General features: G+C 48.6%; 1 non-coding gene across 1 annotated transcript; it reads left to right on the top strand.

Moving 5' to 3' along the window:
* The first annotated feature begins 206 nt into the window (after positions 1-206).
* LOC133047867 (small nucleolar RNA SNORA70) lies at positions 207-341 on the top strand. The gene has a single exon (XR_009690874.1). It is a non-coding gene; the product is annotated as a small nucleolar RNA SNORA70 (small nucleolar RNA).
* The last annotated feature ends 20,626 nt before the right edge of the window (positions 342-20,967 follow it).

Here is a 20,967-nt window from a genome sequence, read left to right on the forward strand (position 1 = left end):
GTGCCCCTTTCAATACCACGATCTTTTAGTTCTTCAAGCATTTTGGGGGCAGGCACCCATTAGGTGCTAATCCTCCTATGAACACCTTGTGGCTTTTGCCTGTGAGAGGCTGTCAGTAGGTGCCTGGGGCAGCAGTAGACAGTAAAGAAGAAACCAAGATGGTAGGGGTTATGGTGACCCCAAATCTTTAAAAAGAAGAAGGCTGTTGGCATCCAATTAAGTTGACTGTGCTCTTTTCCCCATGGGGACCCAGTGTGCAATGGCTGCAAACAGCCGCCTTCTTGGTAGTGTATGCAGCTTGTTACCTGTACAGATTGCCCTAAGGGAACTCGGAGACAACTCTTTCCAGTGGACCTTCATGACTGGCATGCTGGCCCCAGTCTAGGCTCCAGACAGGTGTGTGTGGTGCCTTTGGAAAGCCCAGGGGCACAGTGGCCAGGGTCCACATTGGCCAAGTCATCATGTCCATCCACACCAAGCCGCAGAAGCAGCAGCATGTGATTGGGGCTCTCTATGGGGCCAAGTTCAAGTTCCCTGGCCGCCAGAAGATCCACAACTCCAAGTGGGGATCTACCAAGTTTCATGCGGATGAATGTGAAAACATGGTGGCAGAGAAGCCATCCCGGATGGCTGTGGAATCAAGTAGGTCACTAATTGTGGCCTTCTGGATAAACGGGGCCTGCACTCGAGAAAGCCTGGTCGCTGTCCCCTCCTTACTCAAGCCCAGCAATAAATCCTACTTTCCTGTTGAAAAAAAGAAGGCTGGGAAACATCTCAAGCCCCGTCTTTGCAACAACACACTTGTTCTGGCTATATCCTAAGAAGCAGAGTAGCCAGGTCACTTCCAGGAAGCAAGCCTACCTTTGCTGGGCAGCCTTCTCTCATGATCAGACCTCCTTCTCCTGGTGCTTTTCTCCTGGGGCCCCCTCAGCCTCCAGTGCAAACCAATCTACTAGTCAGTATTCTGATCACAACTAGGACGATTCTTTCCAGCGATCTAAAGTACAAGAAATTCACTAGTGGGGGATCGAATACAGGGAGGGCCACAGGCCTGCCTGAGGACTCAGAAGCTGCCAGGAATCCAGAATTCTGGAAGGTCAAGGCACAGGAAGCAGCAGGCTCTCTCTTTGCCTGAAAAGTCTGGCCAACAATACAGCGAACAACAATACAGCGACTGTGAATAGATTCTAAGCACCACTTCCCGTCAATGAGTCAATGGGATCCCGCGTGGGAGCATCCAGCAGGTCCTGCCAGGGGTCAGGCCCAAGCTCTCCATCTGGGAGAAGGAGAACAAGGTCACTCTTCCTTTCAACTTCAGTATCAGGAACTAAGACTCTGCATCAGGTGATGGGTTTTCACTAAGACTCCATAGACTACAGCCCTCCAGGCTCCTCTGTCCATGGGATTCTCCAGGCAAGAATACTGGAGTGGGTTGCCATGCCCTCCTCCAGGGGATCTTTCCCAACCCAGGAATGAAACCCGAGTCTCCCGTGTCTCCTACGTCGCAGGAGGATTTTTTACCCACTGAGCCACTGGGGAAGCCCACACCCAAATTGGGATAGTTGTTTCCTTGTCTGAAAGCTCCCTAAAAGCAAAGATCATGCTTTGTTCAGCACTTTAACCTGTGGTTCTTTGTAAGACGCGGTTTTCCATAAGAGACTGTGTCTTTTATTTCTGGGAAAGCCCCACACAAAATAAATGTGTCGAAGGAAGAAGAGAATAACAATACTATAGCCTACGAGGCAAGTACAATTATCCTCATTCCCATGGTACAAATGGGAAATGTGGGTCTTCAAGAGTAAGTCATTTACTAAAGTTCACATAAAAAGTAAGTGAATAATCGGGCGTAAACTCAGGTTTCCAGGAAGTCCTGGGCACTGTTATGTCAGATGGTGGTGAACCTGGTCACTGGCCTTTAGTGTCTGGACCAGTTTCCTGGAGCTGGTTCACAGCCTGGGAGATACCATGCTGGTGGCTTCAAAGCACCGAGATGTATGCTCTCACAGGCCTGGAGGCCAGGAGTCCAGGAGGCAGGTGTCGGCAGAGCCAGTTCCGCCTTGCTGAGGGAGAATCTGTGCTGGGCAGATCCTTGGAGCCCCTTGGCTTGTGGACTCACAGCCCCAGCTGAGCCCCCGTCGTCATCACACAGGCCCCTCCTTGGCCTCCAGGTCCCCTCCTCTCTTCTCATAGGATGTTGTTGTTCACTCTTGTTCAGTTGCTAAGACGTGTCCGACCCTTTGCGACCCCATGGATTGCAGCACACCAGGCTCCTCTGTCCTCCACTATCTCCCAGAGCTTGCTCAAACTCATGTCCATCAAGTCAGTGATGCCATGCAACCATCTCATCCTCTGCTGCCCTCTTCTCCTCCTGCCTTCACTCTTTCCCAGCATCAAGGTCTCTTCAGTGAGTCAGCTCTTCGCATCAGGTGGCCAAAGCATTGGACCTTCCTATAAGGCTACTGGTCACTGTAATCAGGGCCCACGCTAAACCAGGATGACCTGGTCTTACCTAGTGACATCTTCAAAGACCTTATTTCCGAGTTAGATTACATTTTGAAGTTCTGGATGGACAGGAATTTGTGGGGACACCATTCAACCCAGTTCAGAGTCTCCCAGATCTGGACTAAGGGTCTTGGCCCCTCCCTGGCTTCGTGACCTCACAATCCTCACTCCCCTGGCAGTTGTGATGTCTAACTCAGGGGATAGTACATCCTGGTTTGCCCCAGATGGTCCCCGCTGCCCTGACATCCCTTTACCATTGTCCTGTTTACTCTCTAAAGTGTCTCCGTTTGAACAATAAATGACACAGTCACTCCACATGTATGAAAGTCTAACTCACAGGAGGCTCTAAACAAGTAGCACCATCTAGTATCAGAAGAGGTGGCATTCAGGGACAGGACCACGGGTTTGGTAAAGGCTTTGTCACCGGGAGGTGAAGGCTGAGCCCACAGTTAACAGCTTTGGCTACAAACCAGAAAGAACCATTTGTGTGCGGAGTGTGGAAAGGAGGATAAATCACGTGCTGGTTGGAGTGTGCAGAACTCTCCCGTGAGTAGATGCATCTCCAGCTCTGTGGACGTAGTCTCATGGGTGTATTTGACAGTTAAAGGGGCGGGGGGGGGGGGGGGTGAGGAGGAGGGGCTGAAGCTCGTTCCCGACTTCTCTGGCTTGGCACAGTCAGGCAGACAGCGCAGCTTCCAAAGTCTGCTGAATTCCTGAATGAACTGTGAAGACATTTCCCAAATCAAAGTTCATGACACTCAAGTAGGGGTAATTCCAGCTTTTCAAGACAGAGTCTAAATCACTTTCGTTTCTTATTTGTAAAGTAACCTAATTCAATTCTTCCATTAGTTCTCACGGCAAGTGTCTTGAACTTCTTCTGCATCAGAATCAGCCCCATGTTTGCCAGAAGTACAGTTTCCAAGACCCCTACCCAGACCTACTGAAGACAAGCATTCAGGATGGAGCACAGAGGACCCTGATTTTTAAATACCATTCCTGGTGATTCTCTGCTCATTCACTAGAAGCGGTAGCTGCAACCTCAGGGCACTTGTGATTCAGCTTGGACAGGAAGAAAGGAGGCCCAACCAGCTAGGGCCCAGCACACTGCCTTTACCTACTAATATTTATCACCAAATGTGGATTCAGGAACAATCCTGAGACTCTTGAACACTTTTTCTCTTATCTCCTTAAATATTGAACTCAATGACGCCTTCCCATCTTCAAATCAATTAAAATGAAAGTGTAATTTTTCTCTGTGGCTTTGTTGTTGTTATTGTTTAGTTGCTAAGTCCTGTCCGACTCTTGCAACCTGATGGATTGTAACCCACCAGACTCCTCTGTCCATGGGAATCTCCAGGCAAGAATACTGCAGCAGGTTGCCATTTCCTTCTCCAGGGCATCTTCCTGACCCAGGGAATGAACCCAAGTCTCCTGGGTCTCCTGCAGTGCAGGCAGATTTTTTTACCACTGAGCCATGCAGGAAGCTCCTTCTGGGGGTATATTAGAATACAAAATGAGGACAGCAAATTCCACCACAAACCTGAAGAAAAGTTATATCAAAGATAATAAGTGATAATAAAGTGTAAAGATTTTTCGACTCTGAAAGCACTGGTTCACAAAGGATCAGCCTGTTGGTCTTGTTCCAAGGCCTTCCAGAATAGTAATAGTAAAAACACAAAGAGTAAAATGTATATAAAAATGCAACAACACACAGGTTAAGGTTTTCCCCACCAACATGTACTAAGTGGATTACTCTGTAAACTTAGCCCCCCACTGAATCTATTTCATAGAAAAACATAAAATGTTTACAAAATCCTCCTACACCTCCCAGGGACTTAAATTTCAAATCACACCATGCTGTTTTTAAGCCCTGAGGTCAAGCAGGAAGAGATTTCTTTTATGTTGGAAAGGAATCAAGGGATTCGGGCATATTTTAGCTCATCTTTCATTTCCAAGCACTCCTTAGACATTAATAAGTGTAATCCCCTAATTTGGCAAAGAAATACAGCCCCCTCGATATCGGGCCTTTGCCTGGGCTTGAACAAAGAGGACAAGACTGCCCCAAATCTGGGAGGGGGCCGCGACTCCCCAGACCTTTGACCACCCTCGTTCCGCCAAGTTACAACTTTTCAGTTAGGAAACTAAAGAAAAGAAAAATATTTAAAATGCAATCATAAGTGTGTCTATGCATCAAGGATGGACATTTTTCTTGTCACTTTCCAAACTTTAAATGTGAATTTTTCTTCTAACTGCTGGATTTCATTCTTCTGGGGAAAAAAAGGGGAGCGCTTTAAGAACCCGAAAATGAGGCTTCCACCTAATACTAATTTTCTTCTTAGTTATAAAGGCTATTGTTTGTTTGAACAAAGAGAAATAGGAGCTATTAGCAGCTGTTTACATTATAGGAATGAGGGCACAGAGGGGGGAGGGGAGGGAACCTTGCTTACTAATGAGCCTGGGACGGGGGTTACTTGGAAAATGTAGGCCCCCAAAAGCAAAGAGGCCACTAATATCTTCTAGTCCTTCCATCCAACCAATATGCTGTATTGATCATTATTGTTAAATGCCACCAACATATTTTAGATAGATTAGGTTTAGTGTTAGAATTTAGATTAAATAAGCAGAGTCTGACTTTCAAAACCAAAACCAAAACCAACACAGCACCCTAGAACTCTGGGAGCAGGTTTGTATAGAAACACCCTGGAGCCAGGCTGAGCACCCAGGGCAGCCATGTGGGGGTCACCACCGGCCCAAGGAACCCTGGCTTCTCAGGAGGGGCCGCAAAACAGGCCCTCGATAAATATTTATAGAACAAATGAGTGAATGAATTTCACTTGAATTAAACATGACTTGTCCACGCCTGGCATAATTCCCTTTCATTCCAGTGAACGGAAGCCTGGCTGAGAGCAGGAAAGTTCCCTGAGCTGCCCAGCTGCCTGGGGGCTTTTCCGGCCTGGGCCAGGGCAGGAGGAAGCCCCAACTAACTCATAGTCACTCCTCAGAATACTTTTATTAAAGGGGAAAAAAATCACTAACGATGATATCCAGTGACAAGCTTCTGCCACCCACCCATTCCATGTTACACCTGGTCATGCGCTGGTTTCAGACTTAGGGCACAAGTGACCCAAGTCAGAATTCTCTTTTTCTTTTAATCTTTGGGGAAGAAACAGAAAAGGGGGAGAAAGCACAAGTGCAGATTAAATATGAGTCAGGTCCAGGCTTTTAATACCACTATGTTTAACTCACCAGATAATCAGAGCATTAAATGCAGGCATAATTTGTCAGCAAGCTCCCTCCATTGTTCCCTGAAGCATGTTGGGTGGGGGGTGTGGACTGATTCAATTCATGTGGGAATCGGTGTTTATATCCACGAGTCCTAATGGAAAGGCACACCGTTTTCAAACTGGAACAAATAAATCATAATGCCCTTTGCCACTAAAGCCGGGGACTTTGCGATGCCTCTCTCCCGGGTGGACGAGCAACGTTTGGAAGGATGTTTTCTTCCGTGTGGAAATCTCTACTTGCTGGCTACTGCAGCAAGTCCCGGAAGGGCTGAAGCCTCTCCACTTCGAGTTTTAGAAGTCTCCAGGAAAAGCGGATTCTGCTCTCTGCCTCTCCCTCACGACTTAACCTTTCTTTTTTTCCTTTTTCCTGTAAGAGACTTTCATTTGTTGCTTCTAGAAAGCCAGGTGCATGGCAGTCCATCTCTCCGGCAGAACCCTGTTTCCTGGTGGGTCACCCAAGGCGCTCGGGCTGCGGGCAGGGGCTGCAGAGGAGGGCTGCGGGGAGGAGGGGCCGCCGCCTGGGGACCCGCGGTCGAGGCCCCGGCCCACCCCTTCGGGCCGCCCTGAGATGGGAGGGAGTCGGCTTTTCCACGACACGCACTGACTAATCCTTCAGAGATTAAAAACCCCTTCTGTGAGCCCAGCCTTCCCCGTGGCCGCCCAGAACAAGCGAGTTCCCGGGATTTGGGGTTCCAGAAGCTCCGGCAAACAGCGTTTGCATAAAATGGGGGCGTGGGGGTAAGGGGAGAGGGAGGGCTCTCCGAGTGCCTGTTTCACACGGTTTACAGTCTGGAGTTGCTCTTAGCCCTTGTGCTTGCTTTTAAAAGTGAGGCTGTGGCATTTTGCATTTAATCCAGGCTAAAGCTCTTTGGTATAGTGACTTAAAAGGTCTTCAAATGGCCAAGACTGCGCAGCTTGGATCCCATCTTTGCAAAGGTTACGAGTCCGTTTTCTAGAAGGCCTTTGTGGGCCCAAGCACAGGCCTCTGTCCTGAAGAAAAGGCGCGGGGGTTTAACCAGGGTTCTCCAGGCCCACCCACCCCGCCCCGTCTGTGCGCCCTGCGGTCGGTCCGCGAGGCCTGCGGGCGCTGCGGGGCTGCGGGCACTCGCTTGTAGCATCCGGATGCAGGCGGAACCACCTCCACCCGCGTGGCCGCGTCCTCCCAAGAAACCGGAGCAGGATCCGGAGCAGGTCAAGGAGGCGCGGCCCAGACCGGCCAGCAGGGGACGCCGCGGGCCCTGCCGAGACAAAGGCGCGCGGCCGGGAGCCGGGAAGTGGGGGCGGTGCCCGGGGCCGGGGGTGGGGGTGGGGGGGCTCCCCTCCGCGCCCTCCGCAGCCGCAGCCCAAGCCCGCCCGCGGCCCGGGGGCTGACCCAGGGCAGCCCGGCCCCCCGGGAGGGGACGGGCGGGGGGTGAGCTGATATCTTTCCCAAGATGGTTCCCACGGGCCGCGCGGTCGCGGGCATCTGTCCCCAGGTCACCGACGGGCTTCCCCGCGTCGCAGCGCGGCCGCCCGGAGCGCTGCGAGGTGGGGACCCCAGGCCCTCATGGGCACGGCCGCCGAGGCGTGCAGGGTCCCGGGGGTCAGGTCCTCCCGCCCGCGCCTCCCGCCCCCCGGCCACTCCCCGCGGTGACCTCATTCCTGGGTCGCGCCGAGCAGCCTGCCTTCCGCGCCCGGGACCTTGCAGGCTTTTGCGTTTGCACACGCGGCGCGGGCGGCCTCGTCCTTAGAGGAGACGCCGCCTTTATTTCTGGCACCAACCCGCCCCCCCCCCCCCCACCTCCCGCCCCCCGCCACGAGCCACCGAGCAGAGTCACTTTGGCACGGCGTCACGTGGCCCTCGGGGCCGGCTTCCCGCTCCGCACCAGGTGAGCGCGGAGCCGCGCACACACCGTATGCACGGCCATCGCAGCCGGGGCCTGCGAGGTTCGGGCTGCTGCAGGCTCTAGTGCAAGTCGGGTCAAGGCGGCCTGACGGGACCTGCCACGGAGCCCGGGGCCTGGGGAGAGTCTGCGCGGGGCCCTGCGGGAACACAAAGGGCCTGTGAGTCAGGCTCCTCCCAGCCAGCGCGCAGGCTCCTCCCCAGCAAGTGGGGGACACACGGAAGCATCCTCACCCACGCGGGCCACACCTGGGGGCTCGGGATTTCTGCGCCCTCTGTCCTGCTGCCCCAAACCTTTGGGAACCCAATCCAAAACTTTAGTTTCACTGGCTCCATGGCCAGGTCTTTCCCAACACTGAAGGGGTTAGCTGGGGAAAAAAAAAAAATCAAAGCCAAGTTTTGAGATTAAATTTCCTGTGTATCTTCAATACATTAGAACAGAAATTCAGAGGGGGAAACAGCATTGGGAACGAACTTTTCTCCTGTGCCCCAGTGAACCCACAGCCCCCTCGCCCTCCCCACCAGAGTGGGGAAGATCTGAATACTGTGATTATAACAGACTGCATTGGACACATTTTCTTTTTTAAGATAAAAGTTTTATTTCAGAGAGAAGCACAAAGACGCCACTGTCGTGAACAAGCCAGGGCCTCCCGGGGGCTGGAGGACCTTCCAGATGGGAACAAAAGGCGTTGGCTCTTGATTAAGGGAAGTCACTGGTGGGCCCAGCCCCTGGGCCCCGATCCTCCCCCACCTCTGGGCCTTGGGCTCCCACTGCAGAGGTTCTTGGGCGCCAGACCTGGTCTTTCCCTCTCAGCCCCCTTACTTTTGCTAAGTCACCCCCAGGCCTCAGCCTGCTCCTGCCCCCACTCATCATCCCCATCAGGGCTCTTGTCCTCTTTAATCAATAGAAATTGATTAGAGGCCAGTCAAGAAATTCAGGCAAGGCTTTATGGGGGCCACCGCTGCAGCCAGAGGGAGGGAGAATAGCTAACAGCCCCCTTGCTAGCTCCCGAGGGGGATGGAGCTGGTTCCTTATATGGGATGCGGGCAGGGGTGTGTCCAGGGGGCTGGCTGGAGGGGTGGTTTAGATGGTCTGCACACCCTTTGCTGGTGTGGAGTGCAGGGGGCACGGGCAGGACCCTGCTTTTGCTCCTGGGTCTTCAGAAGTGACAGTTGGGTTTTTCCTATCTTAACCTGTATCTTATTGTCTGTAACTTGCCCCAACCGTACACACACAGTTATTTTTAGCCCCTTTTTATCTTGTTGCTTGAGAGCACCTTTGTCCAGGTGCAAGCATTGCAGCACTGCCGCAAAGCCCTGCAGGACTGGGTTTACCTCCTGGATTCCCGCGAGATTCTCGCCATCACCCATTAAGCCCCAGCCTTGACCTTCCTCCATTCTTAACTTTGGCTGTTGCCACCTTGAAGGGACCCCCCCCTGGAGCGTTCGTTCCATCCCCAAGTGTGGACTGAGCTCCCCGTGCAGCTCAGCACTAGACTCACTACCCTCTTGGAGGCGTCGCGTTTTCTCTAGTTCATCCTCAGCTCAAGTTTCAGAGCCACGCGACTGGGGGTGGGGGGCTCCTGAACCCTCACATTTTCAGGTTTCTGGGATCTCCAGTCCCAGGTGAAGGAGGCAGAGTTTTCTACCTGTTGGTTCCAGGAAATGATTAAAGCCTGGCTTGGACTTCCTGCTCTTTTTCACCCCTGTCTCCAACAGTTATCTGCCAGAGATGACGGTTTTCATTTCATCCCAGGCCCTCGTTCCTCTTCCTCTTACAAAGCAAGCACCACCTCCAAGCCTTGAACAAAGAAGAACCTTCCTTTTTCTTCCCAACATCCTAAAGGGAACAGTCTTCTACCTGCTTCAGCCCTGCTGACTTAAACCCATTGAATCTGGCTTCTAACTGAGTCCTTCTGTCCTTGTACAAAAAATTGGTGTCTTGGGGAATTCCCTGGCGGTCCTATGGTTAGAACTCTGCATTTTCACTGCTGAAGGCCCGAGTTCAATCCCTGGTAGGTGAACTAAGATCCCTCTACCCACAGGGCACAGCCAAAACAAACAAACAAAAAATTGCTTGTCTCAAAGATCATAGTGACTGAATCTATGTTTAGTTTTAATTTGGATTTAGTGTTCAGTGGCCAAGTCACTGTGTCTGTCCTTAACCAGGATGGATACTCGTCATCTTCAGGACACTCATCCAAATGCAGCCTCCTTGTGGAAGGGATAGTGTGTTCTGAATTAGCAGGAAATACCAAGAGTTGCCAAGAGGAAGGAGCAGAGGTAAGGTTTAAATCCAGCTATCAAACCAGAAGTGTAGACCCTGAGACACCAAAGCTCACAATCCCAGGTGCATTAGTTATCTACTGCTATGTAACAACATGTCCCCAAACTCAGAGGCTTTGAGCAACAATAAACATTGATTGGGCTTCCCCAGTGGCTCAAATGGTAAAGAATCTGCCTGCAGTGTGGGAGACCTGGTTTCGATCCCTGGTTGGGGAGGATCCCGTGGCGAAGGGAATGGCTACCCACTCCAGTATTCTTGCCTGGAGAATCCCATGGACAGAGGAGCCTGGCAGGCGACAGTCCATGGAGTCGCAAAAGAGTCGGACATGACTGAGCAACTCACACTTTCATGCAAACATTTATTATCTCACATGGTTTCTATGGATCAGAATTCAGGCCCAGCTAAGCCAGTGGTTCTGGTTCAGAGCTGCTCCAGAGATTGCATCAGGTGTTGGTTGGGACTGCAGTCATCCGGAGGCCACATCCAGGTCGCTGGCTCATGTGGCGGGCAAGCTGGTCCCTCCTGGCAGGAGGCCTTCACAGGGTTCTGCATCCATCCACAAGACTGCCACCTCCTTCTAGAATGAGCGATCAGAGGGGTGAAGGCAGAAGCCGCAGTGTCTTCAGATACACCTGGGACATCTCCCAGCCGTGTCTGCATCGTGCTATTGGTTAGTCAGTGGGGCAGGATCACCGAGGGCGTGGAAGCCTAGGGGCCCCTGCAGGTGAAGTAACTCTGGAACCCAGAGGGAACATGACTCTGTAGAACTACCTACTTCATAGTTTTCAAACCTTTCTTTATCTCTTCTTTTTTAAGTGAAACCCTTTTATCAAAACCTCCATATATCACAACTATATTTCAATAAAAATTAAAGCCAATGCAAATTGTAAATCAGCTATAATTTCAATAAATATTTTTTTTAAACGCTTATATCAGAATCGCAGTTTATGTACAAATAAAAATAGCGCCGCCCTAGTTTAAGCCACTGGAGCTGCTGGTTTCCCTCCCAAGCCCTTCATCCCTCACGCTCTCTAGGTGGGACTCTTTGCCCTCCAGAGAAGCTTCAAGGACCACTTGACTGCGGGCCGGTGGGAACAGCTTTTGGAAAGCAGTGTGGCACAGTCATTAAGATTTAAGTGCACCTGTCCTTTGTCCATCACTTCTACTTTCATCCACGTGCACTTGCAACTTTCATAGGTGCATAGAGATATAGGTAGAAACACTTAAATGCCCACTGATAGTGGGCTGCTTGCATAAATGATAGTACAGCAGGATGCTATGTGCCTATTAAAAAATTAGGAATTTTTTAATATATTGACCTGGAGAGATCTATTGTTACATCTTAGTTCCCTGACTCAGAGATCCAACCTGTGCTCACTGCAGTGGCATTGAGGTCCTATCGATGGACTGCCAGGAAGTTCTCAAAAGACTTCCATTTTTAACTGTGTACCATTTAATATTTTTAAGATCACTTTCAACCGCCCTATAGTGATTCACCTTCTTTTAGTGAAATACAATTCATATTCCATGAAATTCTTCATCTTGAAGTGTTCAATTTAATGGTTTTTAGTTCACTCGCAAGGGTGTACTGCTGTCTCTGCTATCTAATTCCAGAATGAGATGGGTCACTTGGACAATAAATGTTGTTAGGTAGAATGAGAAAGACCTCAATTGCTAGTTCCCGGTGTCCACACTGGCTTCGGTGGGCAGATCACCTAAAGGGACAGCCTGTGGAGGGGCAGTGGTCATCCCTCCCACCACTTGGACCTCTCTCCACCTTTCAGACTTTGGAAACCCCTGGAGACTGCCTTCCACTTCCATCCACAGGGGCTCACATTTTGCATTTTGTTTGCCAGGCACTTGACTGACTTGGGATTTCTCTCCACCAACTGCCATCGTCCCTTTCATTACTGGTGGGATTGTTACCAAGGCCAGCCCTGACATCCTTAGACGCCATGTGTCCGTGGACGTCTCTAATCCTCCTAGTGGCCACACCTCAGTTTCTCTAAGTGCTGAGCGCAGGGAAGCAAGAAATAGTCTATAGACTCACAACAGCAGGCGGGGGAGGAATTCCCCAACTCAGCCTAGCATTTCTGTTACTGCGGCGAGAACGGTCAGGAGGACCCCCTTCTTCTGTCTCACTCCGCAGGTCCCCTGGATCTTTGAGGCTGTCACCTTCTTTTACAAGTTTAGTCCCGAACCCGCTGACAACAATCCAGTCTTCAGGTTGGAGGGCTGTCGGGAGCCCAGGGTATCCTTGGTCGGACCCTGAGGGGTGTGGTGAGTGGCCTTTTCCATCTTGGCTGAGTCTACCTCCGGAGTCTGGGTTCTTCCTGGTGGCAGCCACACAGACACCCAGGCCTGAGCTCTCCAGTTCAGGGCTCAACACTTCCCACCAGCCACTATCTTGGGTTCGGCCAAGGGCCAACTGTGTGCACATCTCTTGGTCCCGTCCCTGGACCCAGCTCCAGCACAAGCCCTGGACTAAGTCTCGGACCTGTGGATAGCGGGCATCCACACTTTTACATCGTGCCCTGAGCCCTTAGTGTGGGAACTATTGGAGCACTAAGACGCTCGCTGGAATCACCAAATTCCAACCTTAGTTCCACATTCCTACACCAAGTACATGGGGCTTGCCTGGTGGCTCAGTGGTAAAGAATCCGCCTGCGATGCAGGAGCTGCAGGAGCCTCAGGTTCGATCCCTGGGTCAGGAAGATCTCCTGGAGGAGGGCAGGGCAACCCACTCCAGTATTCTTGCCTGGAGAATCCCATGGACAGAGGAGCCTGGCGGGTTACCATCCCTGGGGTCACGAAGAGTCGGACACGACTAAAGTGACTGAGTTCAACACACACCAAGTATATAAAGGCGCTTGCATTTGTAATCCTGATGCGCTCAGGGGCTAGCCTGATGTCTCACTGAACAAACTGAGAGAGAAAGCGACCACTGCCTGGGGGTATCTGATGCACGGACAGACCGTGTGTCCTTTATAAACACCACACAACACATAATTAAATCTCAGAACGTGTGAGGCTCATACACTTCAGTGGATTCTGAGTCATCCTGATGCCTGTTTGCAGAATCTCAGCAGAAAATGTACTCAAGGAAACAGAGAAAAGGGACTCTGAGTAAAATGTAAAGTCAGTGAAACAAAATGCTTTTGTTTATTCGTCTTCCAACCAGAAAGACCCCAGAAGGGCTAACCGATCTTGTATGTTTTTCAGGAGTTTTGTATCAATTCAAGGGTAGTGATCACCTCAGACAAATTAGTTTCTAAGAGGCATAGAATTTTCCCTATTGTTTTAGTGTAGACAGAAGAGAAACCAGAATATATAACTAAAGTTTAAGCATTATCAAATTGATTTCAGTTTGCTTTGGTTATTTTACTTCTTTATCTTCACAGTTAAGGGAAATCAAGGGAAAACATTCAAAGGAAAATTTGGGTCCCTGGACCCCTTCAGAGTGGGTTGCTGGTTTTCCACACTCTTCTTTTTGAGATTGCATTTACCCATCACTGAGAATTTAGGTGATTCCTTTTCTTTATTCTAAAAATGGGCAGGCTCTCTCTGATCCTACACAGAAAAATGTGAGCCAGCTTAGTGGCAGTGAATTGCTTGTTGTATCTTTTTTTTTCTAAATTAAAAGCGAAGAAACAGGAGTTGAGATGATGTAGGAATGAAGTGAAGTGAACTCGATCAGCCGTGTCCGACTCTTGTAGTCCTCCAGGCTCCTCTGTCCATGGGATTCTCCAGGCAAGAATACTGGAGTGGGTTGCCATTCCCTTCTCCAGGGAATCTTCCTGACCCGGGGATCGAACCCAGGTCTACCCGCATTGCAGGCAGGCGCTTTAACCTCTGACCCACCAGGGAAGCCCAGATATGGGATGGAAGTCCTCAAAATTGCTTTTGCATGCAGGAGGGAGGGCCTCTGGGTCCCCTAGCCCGGCTGACCTTCCTTCTGTGGTGACCCTGGGCTCCAGGGCTCTGCTGGGATCAGCTGAGCAGTGCACACAGGAGTCTGTGCAGATTTGGGCAGGACCGGGCAGCACCCCTTCCTCTCCGCGTAACTCACCTTTCACCCTGAGGCCAAAAGTCCCGCTCCTCTATCGGATATGTATCTATGCGTGAAAGAAAATGTCTGTAATTAGACCCTGCCTCACTCAAAGGATTGGGTCTCTAGGTCCCCAGTTGGGAAAGCTCTTCAGACAGCCAGGATGGGAGGGACGGGGCTGGGTACAGCCCTGGGGGTCTCACCGCATGCCTGGGGTGCACGGCTTGGGTCCCCCGCTTCCTCCGTCTTCCTTCCTCTTCTCTGCCAGCGTCCTCTCTGCTCCACCCAAGTAAATCCACGGTCTCAGACCCCGGTCCAAACACACCAACACCGGGAGATCTCCCATCCTAGAGGGAGGAAGGAATGGGGTAACCAGCCTGGGAGTGGCCAGGATGCAAGGACCGTGGCTGCAGGGAGCACCGGCCACGACCCAGTGGGCAAGCTTCAGACACGCTGGCCCTGAGCATCAGCTGCTGGGCCAGACATGTCCCCGTGCAGTAAAATACAAACCCTGACAGCAGTAACTCCATGAGAGCGCCCTCCACCCACCCACAGCGGGCGCACACACGTGCACACACACACAGAGACACAGGCACACACCCACACAGACACACACGTGCACACACATGCACAGACACACACATGCACATGCATGCACGGACATACATGTGCACACACCGGCACACACGTACACAGACACACATGCACACACACGCACACACCTGCATAGACACACACATACATGCACAAACACACACATGCACACAGACACACACCCACACACACAGAGACACACACACAGACACACAGACACACCCACACAGACACACACATGCACAGACATACAAATGCACACACAAGCACAGATATGCACACAGACACACACACATGCACAAACACACACGTGCACACAGACACACATGCACAGACATACACGTGCGCACACAAGCACAGATATGCACACAGGCACACGCACACACATGCACACACAGACACACACGCACATGCACACATACCCTTTCCTCTGACTCACAGCATTTTTCCCTAGTGCGTAACTGAAACCAAATGCCTCCCACTGCACACCCTGGGAGCACACAAGTCCTAAAGAGAGATGCCCTAGTGCTTATACGGTTAAAGTATGTCATCATTAAAAACACGGTTTTGAAGCCTGATGCATTGACAGTTTACAAAGGGAGATGTGAACACCTTTCTTTCCCCCCAGTTATTCACCGTAATGTCCTCCTGTTACCATAGATACGGATCCACGGAGGGTGGCAGAGTCCTTCTCAGAGATCCATCCATGCCAGCAGCCCCAGGTCGACCAGACAGTGTGTGGAAGCAGGGAATTCAGGGGCCACAGTGAAACCCCCACTGCAGCTTCTCTGTTTCCAGTGAGTGACGGCTGGACGTCAGGGGGCTCGCAAATGTGGACTCATACAAGGTTGGCAAAAGTGACAGGCTCAGAGGAACTGGCCCCAACTCGAACTAGGGCAACCCCCTCCCTTCTCCTGTCTCCGCCAAACCTGCAAGCCCTCACTCACCCGGCAGAAGCCTGCTGTTCCCCTCCAAAGGCAGAAACAGCCGTGGTTTTTAAGACCTGAGATGGTGCATCACTGTGGCTGTAACACTGGACTGAATCTTGTTCTGTATTCGATGTATCATATTCTCTGGGATAAAAAGGCATTTCAGAGCAAAACAAAACACCAAACACTGGGAAAGTAAAGAGCCGCTGGAGTTACATACGCGGGGACGAGCAAAGGTCTCCCAGAGAGTGCGGCCAAAAGAACAGGAAGCTCTCCGAAGAACAGGGGCAAATTCAGAAGAACGGGTAAGTTCAGAAGCCAGTGGTCCAGATGAATGTGGACCCCAAGGTCCGATTCTGGGTTTTGCTTTGAGCTGCAAGCTTCATCACTTTGTTCAAAAACCCCAGAGTTTTGTGTTCATAATAAATGTATCGCCTTGATCACTCCTTACAGCTTGCTTCTTACTCTTCTGTCTGCTTGATTGAGTCCAGGACTATGTATTTATGAAGTTCAAATTTGCCCTTTGAAGTGATGGAAATGTTTAGGAAAGAGTAGTGGTGATGACTGCATGACCTTGTGAATGTAATGTCACTGACCGTGCATTTAAAAATGGCAAAGTGGCACCTTTTACATTTATGTGTCTTGCCACCACAGGAAAAAAAATTTAGCTACCCAGAAATCTAACACACACACACACACACACACACACACACATCTACACATCATATATGCATGTATTTTTGTTTAAAAAGAAAAACAGAATTGCATTATTAGTTATCATGTATTTTGTTAAATACACACGACAGTGACCACTTTTTTCCCCTGAACAATTATTAAGAATAAAATGAATCGATTTACTGAAACAAACAAACCCAAGTCGCCCTTTGAGCGCCCTGGCTGGAAACAAACAACAGAAGGCAGTGTCTGCCCCACGAGCTTCTCTCTCTGGTTTAAGGTCTGGGAGGCTGCGTCACCAGGGGGCCCCGGGGCAGGGGTGGGTAAGGTGTCAGGTGTTTGGTCCAGTTGCCCCATCACCTGGGCGTCTAATGCACTCGTCTCTGGAGGATGCCATCCAAGGTACCCACAGCTGCCCTTAGTAGAGGCCAGCTTCACCTGAACCTGGTACTGCTTAGAGGGTCCTAAGGAGGTGGGGGTGGGGGGAGGTGGGCATGTGGGACAGCCTTGTTGTCCAGAGTCCGGGGAAATCTGACACGTGGTTTGTACACCTAAGCTGGTGTCTCTCTGACATCTGGGTGGAGTATTAGAGATCTACTTTCACTCTTTCCACCGTCTCTCTTCCAAAAAGAAGCAGAGAAAGCATTTGCTATGTTAGATGGTTAAGCTGACATAATTTGAATGTTCGACTAGATACCACGACACTCTCCATGGAGACTGGCACAGTGTCCATCACTAGGAAAGAAAGTGAAGATGAACATCCCAACAGAAGAGAGATTGTGCTGATTATAATTCTCCCCTTCACATTCCTGGGTGCTCACAGAGGCTCTTTCTACAAGTTTATCTTAAAGATGCCCCTTGTGAATGTGACTATTTGTGTGTGTGGACATTACTGAAAAGGCTGAAGTGTGACCAATTCTTCTTTCCATTGAGTGTGGGGATTTTTAAAACCATAGAATTTGTTTGCAGAACAAGATCCACCCGTGTAACGCCTTGCTGTGTGAGGCTGCACACAGCCCACTGCGTGTAGCGATTTCACTTGATGGTTAAAAAAGTAAGATCAGCCTTTGGCTTTCAAATGGCAACTCAACGCTGACATGAACCTGGGTCAGGACAGGATGTTTCATGGTGTATGACCATTTGTCTTGTTATTATGAATTGTTAAAAATGCTGAAAATACAGATGAATGGATGGGTGCACTGGGAAAGCTTGGTAGATTAGACATTGAGGTTTTTAACAGACATAATGAGTTTTACTTGTAGTTTTCAAAACAGGCCATCTTTTCTTCTTTTAAAAAGTTCATAACAATTCAATCAGTATTAATAACAAAGGAAAAAAAATACATATATACCACAGTGGAGCCAGTGGAGAGGCATTCAGACGGCACATTTCCTGCTGCATTTTGTGAGCTGGGAGAACTTGCTAAAAAGCAATGTTTTAAGAAAGTAGAAATCTTTTCCAAAATTACAACTAAAGTCTACTTTTGTGGTCAACTTCATTTAAATTCCTGATTTGGGGGGAAATGCAGATTTTAGGCCTCTTTAGAAATTACCTGTATAACTGAATATGTCCTAAGACTTCAGATACATTTACAGCTATTTAATATATGAGACCTTACTTTGAAGACAAAGGTCGTTACGTAAATGATAGAAGTAAAATTCTATTAGACATAGATGAATCCTCATGTAGAAGCTTTTCAAAGTGTTAATGGATAGGCTAATTATTCTTGTTAAAAATAGATTTTAGGCTTTGTCTTCTCTAATTAAAAGATATATTCTTGTTAATTCACATGCCAAAAAAAAGTCAGCCACCGTTTAACACTTGAGTTTAACATTAGCCATTAACATTAAATTTAAATAACATAACATTAAACATTAGAATTTAACTATTAGCCACTTGAATTTAACATTAAAATTGATACACTATGTAAACTATTTTGCACAAATTTCTTGCACAAACTAAATTATCTATCCCACGATGAGAAAGCAAAGGTGACTGAGGTGAGAAGTTGTGGTTTATCAGAGTAGTCACTGGACTGAGAAAGTGGTTTACACAAGCCTCTTGACCTTCTCAGTGAAAGGGTGGATCGGGTCCTTAGGATCCCTCAAAACACTAACCATTTGATTCCAAATGGGTCAAATGAAGAGGGCTGGTAATTTTCACTAGAGTGGATATGTCCACAGCTATACCTCTGTGTGCATGTGTGTGTGTGTGTGTGAGAGAGAGAGAGAGAGAAGGCAGACTTGGCTACTTTTTCCATAAGGCCTTAAATTCATTACAATTCAATGTAACTCCTTAACTGTAATCACTAATGACATCCCTGCAAAAGTAATAGTAAATAATGAAAATAAAGTTGGAGACAGTTTTGCTTTGCTTTTTTGTTATTTGTTTAAATCAGAGCATGATTTACAGTTTAGTAACAGATCAAAGGACAAAATGAGATGGGTAACTATGAATTATTTTTAAGTCCATGAGCCCCTTCAAGACAAGTCTTTGTGTCTTTCCTTTATACTAAATCTTAAGATTCATATTAACCCTTCACCAATGTTTAAATGTTTGGATGGACTGGTTCCAAATTGGGAAAGGAGTACATCAAGGCTATATATTGTCACCTTGCTTATTTAACTAATATGCAGAGCACATTGTGCTAAATGCCGGGCTGGATGAAGCACAAGCTGGAATCAAGATTGCCTGGAGAAATATCAGTAACCTCAGATGCACAGAATAACACCCTTATGGCAGAAAGTGAAGAGGAACTGAAGAGTCTCTTGATGAAAGTGAAAGAACAGAGTGAAAAAGCTGGCTTAAAACTCAACATTCAAAAAACTAAGACCATGGCATCCAGTCCCATCACTTCATGGCAAATAGATGGGGTAACAGTGGAAACAGTGGCTGACTTTATTTTCTCAGGCTGCAAAATTACTGCAGATGGTGACTGCTGCCGTGACATTAAAAGACGCTTGCTCCTTGGAAGAAAAGTTATGACCAACTTAGACACCGTGTTAAAAAGTAGAGACATTACTTTGCTGACAAAGGTCCATATAGTCAAAGCTATGGTTTCTCCAGTAGTCATGTATGGATGTGAGAGGTGGACTAAAGAAAGGTGAGTGCCAAAGAACTGATACTTTTGAACTGTGGTGCTGGAGAAGATTCTTGAGAGTCCTTGGACTTCAAGGAGATTCAACCAGTCAATCCTAAAGGAAATCAGTCCTGAATATTCATTGGAAGGACGGATGCTGAAGCTGAAACTCCAATACTTTGGCCACCTGATGCAAAGAACTGACTCATTGGAAAAGACCCTGATGCTGGGAAAGATTGAAGGCGGGAGGAAAAGGGGATGACAGAGGATGAGATCATTGGTTGGCATCACCGACTCAATGGACTTGAGTTTGAGCAAGCTCTGGGAGTTGGTGATGGACAAGGAAGCTGACGTGCTGCAGTCCATGGGGTCACAAGGAGTTGGACACGACTGAGCGACTGAATTGAACTGAATGTTTAAAATGTGGACAGATGGATGGATGCACAGGAATGGGTTAGAAGAGGAATAAAACCCAGACTTGATTGATCAGTGGTACCCTACAGATGGAAAGGAAATTTCCATTGAATATAGAATTAAGTGAGTGGTGTCAAAGGCTTCCCTGGTGGCTTAGTGGTAAAGAACCCGCCTGGGAATGCAGGATATGCAAGAGATGCAGGTTCAATCCCTGGGTTGGGAAGATTCCCTGGAGAAGGAAATGGCAGCCCACTCTAGTATTCTTGCCTGGAAAATCCCATGGACTGAGGAACTGGTGGGCTACCATCAATGGGATCACAAAGAATCAGACACGAGTTAGCGACTGAACAACATTAACAAAAGCAGTATCAATGTACTTAGCAATAGTTCTCAAAGCACGACATTTTATACATGCAAAGAAGAAAAAAAAAAAAAACAAAACTGGCACATTTGTCAAAGTGCACATTCCTGGGATACTCTTTAGATTTCCTAAGTTAGAACTGTATAACAGGGTCCAGGAACGTGCATTTAAAAAAAAATAGTTTACTTTTTATGAAAGCAATATCTATGCTTGTGGTTTTTTTTAATCAAGCAGTATAAAAGGATCTTAAAATAAAAGGCAACAGTCTCGAGTCCCACCCCTACCGACCCAACCCCAGATACCACTTCCTACTTCTGCTTGTTTTTAATTTTTGCCATGGTTCCCTATCCCACTTAGAGCTTAGAGCAAAGTTTTTTGATTGAAGCACTTAGGTCATTATCTGTTTCTGCTCTAAGAAAGAGAATTTTTGTTTAATTCTGTTAGTTACATGTGAATCTGTTAATAGTTGTCCTTAAGTATTTTGGTATTCTTTTTATCTCAAACATTGATAATATTTATGTTTGGTTCTCTTTTTTTTATTGTGTTGGTTTCTGCCATACATCATGAGGAGTCAGCCAAAGGTATAAGTATAACCCCTCCCTCTTGAACTCCCTCCCAGCTCCCAGCCGGTCCAACGGTCCAGGTTGTCACAGAGCACCGGTTGAGTCCCTGCATCACACAGCAAATTCCCACTGGCTGTCTAATTTTACACATGGTGGTGGATATGCCAGGGCTACTCTCTCAATGCGTCCCACCCTCTCCTTCCTCCACTGTGTCCACAGTCTTTTCTCTACACCTGCGTCTCCACCGCCGCCCTCGATAGGTTCATCAGGACCACCTTTCTAGACTCGAATGTGTATTTTCAGATGCTCTCTATGTGAAAGTCACTCATGAAGAGTGTTACAAAACCAG

Source organism: Dama dama, chromosome 27 (assembly GCF_033118175.1).
Source record: "Dama dama isolate Ldn47 chromosome 27, ASM3311817v1, whole genome shotgun sequence".
Lineage (NCBI taxonomy): Eukaryota > Metazoa > Chordata > Mammalia > Artiodactyla > Cervidae > Dama > Dama dama.